Source organism: Saccostrea echinata, unplaced genomic scaffold (genome assembly GCF_033153115.1).
Source record: "Saccostrea echinata isolate AGI-Se365-2 ecotype Australia unplaced genomic scaffold, CSIRO_AGI_Sech_v1 ptg000001l, whole genome shotgun sequence".
Classification (NCBI taxonomy): Eukaryota; Metazoa; Mollusca; class Bivalvia; order Ostreida; family Ostreidae; genus Saccostrea; species Saccostrea echinata.
In genome coordinates this window covers 45,174,741-45,185,625 of record NW_026889750.1, presented here as the reverse complement: position 1 = coordinate 45,185,625, position 10,885 = coordinate 45,174,741, and the positions used below count along the sequence as shown (strand labels likewise).

The following is a 10,885-nucleotide window of genomic DNA, read 5'->3' as shown; positions in this document are numbered from 1 at the left end:
TATCAGCCACGTCACGAAAAAATACTAAAATTCATATAAAAAATGATTCAATTTCAAAATTACTTTAATAGAAAAATTAAGTAAATCATACTCAAAAAATAATATCTTGTTTGGAATGAATTTTTACTTGTTTTAAATGTGAAATTGAGAGGTGTATAAAAATTATTTTGGCAATGGCGGCTTTGTTGACGGAAGTAGTATGTGTGTGAGGAAAGGAAGCACGAGGTCACATGACAATGGCAGGAATACTTGAATGGACTCCGGGCTGGAGGTGGTGAAATAATTATAGCAAACAATTACTGTCAGATGGAATATTTAAAAGTAGACGAACAGGTAAAAAAAAAGGAGAGAGAGATACAAACAAATATATGTATGTGTGCTTATTGCCTGAATTTTTTGCAGTTATTTTAAAAGAAGAAAAGTCCGCCAGACTGACTTCTACTTTCACTTTCCATTTGTTCATTTTAGTCAACTATAACACATATTTTATGACATTGGTTTACACAGTATTTTGTTACATTTTTAACATAAGCAATATTTTTATAAGTTTTAATTGACGTATCAATAGAGTAAGTTTCTAAAAGGTCCACATGCCTCGACTTATCGGACTACTTTTTTAATTTTATGGCATGTGCATAAAGGTACTGTTAGGACAGTTAGGTGCTAGGTGGCCATACAATTACATTTAACTGCAGACTTTTACAGTGGCGTAGCTAGCAAAAAAATTACTGTATTCAAAAAAGGCAAGGGGCCTGAGAGCCGCCTTGAGGCTCCCATCAGGTCCCTGGTGGGGACACAGGGGCGAAGCCCCAGGAAGCTCATGGAATTTAAGGGTTTAAAATCAGAAAATTGCCTTAAAATACTTTATTATTTACCACCGTTGTTCTAGTAAATATTAACATAAAAAAATATCAAAAAATTGATGAGTTTTGACAATACTTACAGCTCCACAAAATCCCTTTCTTCAAAAGCATTTCTTGTTATCATGAATAAAGACATTGATAAAAAAGTCTATATATTTAAATTCATAGCAATTAATATTGTTTTTAATTTTATTAAAGAAAGATGTAGCTATTATATGGACCAAAAGAAAACCAAAGAAATGTAATAAACAGAAAAATCAATGTTTTGGTAGTTGTTAAAGAATTTATTTCACAAGTAAGTCAGTTCTTTTATAACCATAAATGCGAAATAAATTATATATGCAACTACAAAAAATTGAATACTCTTCATTTAAAATGCTAATACATTTTAATTATCAATTTTTTAAAGAAATTATAGTACTAGTAAAAGGCAGTAAATCCAGTTGGGTTTTAAAATTATTAGGGGAATTAGTAAATAGCATATTTGCTTTGAATTGACAATACATGTATAATGAAATTCATCCTTGAAATTCTAAAACCATTACATGATGCAAGAAGTACACTGCATCAAAGATCTTATAAAAAAGATGGAAATATGATTCACACGTAGGGATAAAATAGATCTAGACGTTTTTGACATTTATTACCTTTTTACTTTTGATCTATTATTGAACTTTGGTTAAATTATCCTAGATATAAGCTTTGTGATGTAATGTAAATATCTGTCGGTCTTTCCAGTGTTGCAGTGTGAGGTGTATATATACAAAATGCTTTTTGTTACATTTAGAAGCTTATTGAAGTACTGAATAAATTCTTTATTCACATTACCTATCCCTAAATGATACACTGTAATTACATGTAAGGTTTGTAATGACTGTTCACTGATGATGAAACAATAAATTGTTGATGGTCAATTGTCAATCTTTAAACAGTAAAATGCTTTGTTTGTTAATGCTAGTGTTGCAAAATCTGACCAAATCTACTATCAATTATAAAATTGAATCAGTAGCATACTATCGATTATATGATCGATAGTTTGAACTCTAAATTAAAGACGTACAACACACTGGGGGAGATAATTCTTGCGATTTCAATTTAATGTTTAACTTGACGTCAAATTTGACATTTATAATAAAGCGTCAAAATGATGAACGAATCGATCCCGACGTAATTATATGAAAATGGGATTAGGGGCTTGATGTGGTTTCTTTAGAAATACCAAATCGTATCCTTGATTATTTGCGCTTTTGATTTAAAACCTGTCCCTCCTCCATGAAAAGGGAAGAAAAGAAAGGTTATGTCTTAAATTTCTTTAATTTTACATGAAACTCGTATCCATGATCAATATTAGCACAACAATATTCTTTTTAAGATACATCGCTTTCTTTTGTTACAGTTGGCTATGTAACATTTGCATTACCAGATCACGGGCCTATCTTCAAATTAAGAATTAGCCATATAAATACTTTTTGTTCTCCTTTTAAGAAAAAAAATGTTTTACAACCCGTTTCCAAACGTTCACCAATCAAAGAGGAACAACTCTAAAAATGTGGGAGATTTTCCCCCTCCCCTAGTTGAGTTATTTCCTCCTGTTTGTCGAACAGTTATGAAGACACAATGAATTCTGATGAACGCAGGAACTGAAAACTATAATATATAATAAGTAAGTACCGAAAATGTAACAGAATTGTTTACTGAAATGGCCCGAATTTACAAATATCATATATGCGACAAACTGGCCCTATCCGACTATCTAGATATACCACTGTCAACAATTTCAGTGCACATTTCCTTGAATCAAAACAAAACATTTTATACATGTACCACTGTACATGAATATTTTAACACATGAATAATTTAAACATAGATGCAGAAGGATGCATACAAGGGGGGGGGGGTTACTTTTAGACCCCTCTCTTGTTTGAAATAAATAAGAAACAATATATTCCATTTACCAGCCTGTTTACATAATAGAAGAGTTGAATTTTCAACATTGTGCGTTCACTTTTAATGAAAAATAAGATTAAAATTCAATGTAAGGTATAAAATTAAATGCATGTCAGCCATGTGATCATGTCTCAAGCCACGGTCCAGAGTCCGCATATAGCTCCCTCCTCGTACATTTTGGCCGTGGATTGCGACGATGCCATTTGATGAATTACATATTGGACATGTTGACATAAAATCCTTAGAGAATAAGTTTTACTTTTATTCTAGTAGTTGATAGTTTAACTCTTATTCTAGTTGTCAGAATTTAAATCTGCATGAATGAATTGATTAATTGGTACTTCAGGGATTTAAAAGATTAAATATAGATCTCAAGGGTAACCTATGTTTCATCAAGCTCTAATGACTGCATCCAAAAAAAAGGGGGAGGGGGGGGGCTTCGTCAAAAATTGCCTATACATCTGCATTTCAATGAACTGAAAAGTTTTAAGAACTCTGATATATTATGTAAATAATTTTTTTTAAAGCAAAAGATATTTTCTAGCTTGGAATTTTTCATGTGTATTTGTAGATCTAACTATGTTTTCCTCACACGTTTGAAAGACGTTTGAGAAACGTGACTTTAGGAGAAAGGGGGGGTGGGGTGATTTTTCGGTATAAATTCAAAATGGCTCGTTTGAAAAAATTACAAAAAATTATCAAGATTACTTTTGTAACCAGTTACATGAAAAAAAGTATTTTTTCTAAAATTAAACGATAGGTTTTTTCGTGAAAAAAATATTAAAATTGAAAAATAAGCATTTTTCAAGGCTTAAATGAACCATAGTTTTTCAGTTTAAGTTCTTAAAAAAATATTTTGGCGATGTGTACCTCTACAAAAATACTTTATTTGTGTGGTTAATGCTTAAATGAATGAGTCGATGAAATTTGACAGCCAGACTAGCTGGACTTTTTTGAAAATTGAGGGTTTAATAGCTAGCTGATTGAAAATTTATTCTCCGCGTGAACAACCAAAGGGGGGTAACTTTTGGAACTTCCTGTCCAAATACGACTCAAACGATTTTGTCCAAAATGTGCATTCGCATTGTATATATAGTCATGTATAAAGTATACAAAAATAGCGAAAACTAAACGACAGGAATATTTTTGGTGGTTGGTTTGTTGTACGTCCTTAAAGGCCAAATAAAGTTAACCATGAAATATTCAAATATTCTCAAAAATGAAAACAGTATTTCAATACAAATCTGTAAGATCAACTTCAGTTGATGCTTCGTAGGAATACTTGTCCGCCATTTGAAAAGAAAAAAATAGAGGCCTTAAAGGCCAAATAAAGTTAAGCATGAAATATTCAGATATTCTCAAAAATGAAAACAGTATTTCAATACAAATCTGTAAGATCAACTTCAGTTGATGCTTCGTAGGAATACTTGTCCGCCATTTGAAAAGAACAAATAGAGGAGAGCCCTTTTATAGTGTTAAAAGATAAACCAGTTTGTTTAAAAAATATTTTTTTAAAAAAAAATTTACGACTATGGATTTTAAAATTTTTTATTGATTGTTGTCGATGTGCTGCCTTCAGCGATGATTGTTCGATAGTCGGCGACTGCAGGAATTAACTTTTGCAGCCATTGCATAAATTTATGGCTGCTAATGGTACATGTAACTTGCTCAAAGAAACGTGATCAACATCTTTGATTCTTCTTTGCAAACAAGTTTGTACCTGTACTTTCACCCCAAAACACAGTATAAAGAGCCAAGTAAAAATGATTTTATTAAAATTAATTAATTATAAATCGTTGATTAATTTAAGGCTTTCTACCCGTTGATTGCTTTTGAAAATTTCCTAATTATGTAACACTATTCTTTGCAGAAATATATGAATGTTGATCAAGCCTATAAGATGAGATAAAGCTGAGAAATCAGGCATGTGACTTCTGTTACTTAAAAAAAAAATTAAACTTGAGGCAAAGAAAAGAATCTGATAGGAAAGTAGTGGATGGAGGTAATAAATTTAATACAGGCACAGATCCAGGAATTTTTTCCAAAGGGGGGGGGGGGGGTCACCTCAGTCAAAAATTTTCTTACCCAGAAATTTTAACTTCTTTCACAAATGTATCAAACCAAGAAAAATACTTGACAAGCAAAAAAAAAAACAAAAAAACCCCTAATTTCCAGTCCCAAACATGAAAAAAAAAACCTATTTGGTAGTGGTGGTGTGAACGTTTTTTTTTTTTTGGGGGGGGGGGGGGGGGCAATGATTTTTTGTTTGACTCAGTATATATTTAATAACTCTTCAAATTCCAGGGAGGGGGGGGGGGGTCTGGAAATTAATGGATTATTTGAATCATTTATTACCAAAATAGGTTCAAAAACATATATACAAATCCACGCAGACATCCATTTTTTGTTTGTATCATCTCTCCTTTAGACATATTTTGTGCAAGTGCAATGAAGATTAAACTTGTATTATGTGAACTGCCCTAGATTTTCTGCATCAAAATTACAAAATCTTCTGTATAAAAGTAAAATCTTATGGACAGAGTGGTTGAAAACTATGGAAAACATCTGTTTGGGTAGGCATGTCTAGAATCATCATTGTTCATGGGGGATCAGTTTTCGTTGATTTTGTAGTTTGTACGATATTCCTGTATCATTTGCTGTATCAGAAACAAGGAGGGTGTTTAGAGGATTTTTAGGTCACCTGAGTCCATCAAATGACATATTGCCATCTGTTTCTTTCAGTTGTGGTCCATCCGTCGTGTGTTAACATTTGAACATTTTCAGCTTCTTCTATGAAACTGCTGAACCAGTTTTAACCAAATTTGGCAGATTAGCATCTCTGGGTGAAGGGGAACAAAATTAATGCAATCTTTAAAAAAACCTTCTCTACTACTGGACATCAAGCAGTCAAACTATTGGCTTGATTATAATAAGCATTGAGCCCTGTATCAAAATTGTGAAATTCATGTCCCCAGGATCAGGAGTTCTGGTGTTAGGGTGATGCTCTACACATCATATAGTGAAAATGCATAGTTCTTCAAAATCTTCTTTTCTCCCCCTGTATATTCAACATACAAACTATTAGTGTATAATAAACTATAGATATGATGAGGCAGGACTCTGTTGATCATATCTATAGTGAAAATTAGTGGTGTTCCAATCATTGATTATAATCGAAAATCAGTTGATTGCTGGCATAATCCAAACGCTCGATTACAAAATTTTTATTCTGATTAATCGGTTTATTTTTTTTTATTTTACAAGCATAATAGTTTTTAAGCGGAATATTCCAGCCGCGACTTATCTATTAACTTATTTGTGTATCGTAATGGTCCAGATGAACAGACAATTGTATTCATACCCAGGTAAAAAAGCACATTTATTTACTCTTCCAACTTAGTTTGTTATATACAGTGTACAGTTACAGTGTATGAAGAAAACTTAAAGAAAAACAGATAAACACTCAATAAAACACTCAGATGATATTCATTTATTCTTTTTCAGCAAAATAAACAACAAATACATATGTAGAAAGTAGTCATTTACCTATTCTTATCATTTAATTAACTAAATTGATAGACTTTGTATATGTCTGATTATAATCAATAATTAGTTAGTTACTGTAACCCGATCATCGATTATAAAATTCTTACTGATTCCCGTCTCTAGTGAAAATGCATTAATTCTTTGAAAATCTTCTCTGCTCCTGGGTTATAAGCTGAAAAACTAGTAAGTGCATTGTTATGATGAGCAAGGGTTGCTCATACATGTGATCAATGTAATTATTCATTTCAAGAAACTTTTGCAGCTGTAAGAATTTCAGCAATCCCAATCTTCGATGCTGAATTGGTGAAAAGACTTCCACAGTATAGTGTTTTATGCGAGAGTCTGATCATTTCCAGTCATATGCATTTTTTTTCATGATATTAAAAGCATTGCTCTTACTCTGTTTTAGAATAGACAATAGTTATGCCTAAGTAGAGCAAAAAAAGTCATGGATACAATTCGTATTGTCACATAATTGCTCTGATTCTTGTTGTTTTCTCTTTGAAGTGTCTTTCTACTGACAAAATTTTAACAAATTACAGCTGAGAAAAACCCTTTATGAAAAGAATATTCAGCTTAAGAAAAAGCTTTGATACGTTTTAATTGCAATGTAATTATTGCTGGAATTCTTCACACCTTCGATCATGATGTTTGTTTACATTAACCAAGCACAGCAAAACATGCATCAAATGAGATTTCCAATGATGCGAGAGCAAGAATTAAAGAAAAATAACAGTTTAAACAATTCAAAATATGGGAGAAATTTTCATTTCCCGTGAATTTTGATGTACTGCCTGTGAATGGGGTAAAAAATAAGTGACATTTTGTGTACAGCCGGTACATATCACATGTATGGCGCCTCTTCCAAAATTGTGAAATTCATGGCTCCTGGGTCAGGAGTTCTAGAATTAGGGCAGGGATCTATTAATTATAAAGTGAAAATGCATTCTTTGAATTTCTGCTTCTCTGTTCTTTGGTATAAGACAGACAAACGAAGTGCATGGTTATGATTAGCAAGGGTGCCTCTTCCAAAATTGTGAAATTCAGTGCTCCTAGGTGAGAGGTTCTGGAGTTTAGATGGGCTTTTTTATGATCATAAAATTAAAATGCATTAATTCTTTGAAAATCTTCTTCTCTGCTTCTGGGTATTAAGCAGACAAACTAAGTGCATAATTATGACAAGCAAGAGTCCCTCTTACAAAATTGTGAAATTTATGGCCCCCGTGTTTTGGGTTCTGGTGTTAAAGGCAGGATTCTATTGATATAGGATCTCTCATGGTTTGCAGTTGAATATTATTAGTTATCCAGGTCCAATCAAGGGTCCACTTTTATATACCATATAAGCAGAATTTTTCTCGAGGTTTCAATTTTTGCATTATTAGCAAGGGTTCTATGATTGCTAAAATTTAATATCGCTAACAATCTACTCCATATCGGTTGTTATAGCTATTTCTCTTGACATTATGAAATCGCTAAAAATTACTTCTTGCAAGAAATATATACCAATTTTTTGGGATAAATTGGTAAATTTGCGTCTCGCTAAAATTTCCATTTATACGGTATATATGTAATTCCACAATATTATACTTGGTCAAATTCACGCAAAAAACATTAAATTGTGACGTCACAACCATGGATATGAAAACGATATCCTATAAGCTTTATCCACTGTATAAAGGAGTAAACATGACATGTAATAAATAGTGAAAATGTATAAATGTTTTTTAAAATATGTTGTTATAATTTTCTGGGGAATTTGTTGGAAGAATATTTTTTGAAAAAGATCATGTGGAAATGACAAAAGTAAAAAACACACCCACCCACCCACACTCGAGTTTTTAAACTTGTTTGGTGCCAAAAAAAGAAGTCAACCTGTTTCAGCATCAAATTTTAATATTAGGCCTACATAAATAAATTGTGTGTTTCCGGTTCCCCGACCGACCCTAAAATATATAAGCTGACCCTGAAAAATTTATCCGCTGATATCTTTCCAGAAGTAAACAATTCCATTTTCACTATTAGGAATCCTAATTTCGATCACTTTAGTGTTTAAGAAAACGCATATCCTATACACATTAAACAGAAATGCCATTAGTAAGCCGCCATTTTGGGAAAAAGAAATGAACTCTTTGTTTTTCTCATTTTGTTTATTGTCAAAGTTGAATTTTATTAACTAATAAAATGTTAAAATAAAATAAAATGTTTTCCTACCTACCTACCCTCTATTTTTTCGGGTATAGGAATAGGAAACGCACTATTTATTTATCTTGGCCTTAGAAGCTGATTGAGTCATTTAGTTGACAAAAAAGCATCCTCAGATAGTGCAAATTCAAATTTGTTTGAATCAATAACTTGGAGATAGAATGGAACCACGAAGTTTTGCATGGGAACATAAAGGGAAAAATCTTTCCATCCCTCTATTTTCTAGTTCTAGGCTAGTAGAGCTTCAGTCTTCTCAGAGATTCCTATTTGGTTGTTTTGAAGATGATAAACCTTGGTTCCCCTGACCAGAAATTTTTCTCAAATTCTTCATGACCTGAAATCTTAGGAACCCAAGAGTCTAGTAAACTTAGAGAATCTGTTTATGTAGTCTGTATATTTATAACAGTAATCATGGACTCTGATGAGCTGTTTGTGGAGTATAAGCCTATGGATGACATATTCTATTGTGCTGAGTATAATGTATCATCTGGGAATCTTCGGATCTGTATAAAGTGTAATCTCATTGTGTACATTATTTAATGCTCAATGGGGGATATCAGTATTCCAAGTGAAATGGAGAGTTAGTAATTTACAGTGATCCTGGTTAATATAGGGGAAGTGAATGAATTACTTCAGTGACACACCAAAAATCATATTTTGAAATGAATTTAGTGTCATAAATATTTGAATAGCCATATACCTGTATGTTAATTTGGGGCATTTGGGCATTATGAATTGACATTGATATATATATATTGATCTTAATATGCAACAGTAAAATTGTAAATAATATACTTACTGACATGTTTAAGTTTTAAAATCATAAAGCAAAATAAACTTTAATGATTTATTAATGTTAATTTTCCAACCTTACTAAATTACAAAACAGTGTTCATTCAAAGGTATAGGCAAATAATTAAATCTTGTGAAATTTCATATTTCCAGGTAAGTGATTCAGTTTATTGAGGGCCATGCAGGGGTGTATACTTTGTTTGTAAAACGTAAAAGATTTTTTCAAATCTCTCTCTCTCTCTCAGAAAGAACAGTCAGAGATGTGCTTTTTTCTCCATAAAAGCAGTCTCATATTTTTCTTCATTTTATATATTCACTATGCACCCTTCTTATCAATATTAGTTATCTCAACTGTTAAATTTTTGTTGAAGGTAAAACAATTTTTTTGAAATCTGATCACCTAGTGTGACATGACTGAATTATTTACCATCAGCATATCACTCCTTGGGGGCCAGGCAAGGGTCATATTGAACCACTGATAATTTCCGCATTTTTACAAAAAGGAACATGAAATTGTATGACAGAATTGATTTTTATTGAAAGAACGGGGAACTTCAGGGAACAAAAGCATGTATGTTAAGTGAACATTTAAATGCTGTTTGAAATAATACTTGGGTTATTTTTGGCCATAAGGCCTAACCAATATCCCATCTGTTGGCCTTGTTTTTCATTGTTGAAGAAAGCATAGGCACAAGGTCATGAGTATACAAGTTAGTAAAAAAAAAGAGGTTTATCATGTTTCAGAATTTATGAATGTTCTATTCTTGTAAATCATTTCAATTTTATGCCATATTTTCTCAAATAAAAGTTGAAGCTGTATACATGCATTTTAGTATCTGTCAGATAATAAGAATGTATAATATTTTGAGATAGTGCATAAATTGTTTATTTAATGCATCATTGCATGATATTAGCTATTTTATAAATCTTAGCTAAGAAGAAAATTTAGAAAGGAAGTTTTATGAGATAGTTTTATGCAGTGTCATATTACTTGAATTATTTTGATGTCAACTTCCTTGATAAATATTAAACATAAAATAAAACATGAAGTGATATTACACTTTATTTATTTCCTCTTTGATAGTGAATCTGTAATATATAATTTTATTTTGTGCATTTGAATTGTGCTGCCTAAATAATTCTAGTGATATAGTTACTCATTGCAATAATTGTTCATGGATCTTTAAAACAAAAAAAGGAAAACACGAATGCCTGTAATTTGTGAATTATTAAAAAGTAATGAGTAATTAATATTTAACATGAGATATTTCTCCATCGCCAAAAAAAAAAAAAGCCTTGTGTAATTTAGTACATAGTCAAGTAAAAATGACTTTCATAAAATCAAATGATTTATCAGCTTACTGAGTTTAGAGATACATTTTATAGTATCATTGATAAAATTTTGACTAAGTCAAGGCCAATTTGGCTTAATTGTGCAGAGCTGAGTGTGAATTAATTTAAGGGAGAGTTAATTGTGGCCTATCAGTATGTGTCTGATTTTGTAACAGAGACTGTTCAGAGTTCCCTGTCTTCTG

At 31.7% G+C, this 10,885-nt stretch overlaps 1 protein-coding gene across 1 annotated transcript in view; it reads left to right on the top strand.

The window, feature by feature from the left end:
• Positions 1-200: 200 nt before the first annotated feature.
• LOC133192592 (ectonucleoside triphosphate diphosphohydrolase 8-like) overlaps positions 201-10,885 on the top strand; it is a 47,845-nt gene continuing 37,160 nt past the window's right edge. Inside the window, exon 1 of the mRNA XM_061328586.1 lies at positions 201-333. The gene's annotated coding sequence lies outside the window, so the exon portion shown is untranslated. The remainder of the gene's footprint in view (positions 334-10,885) is intronic.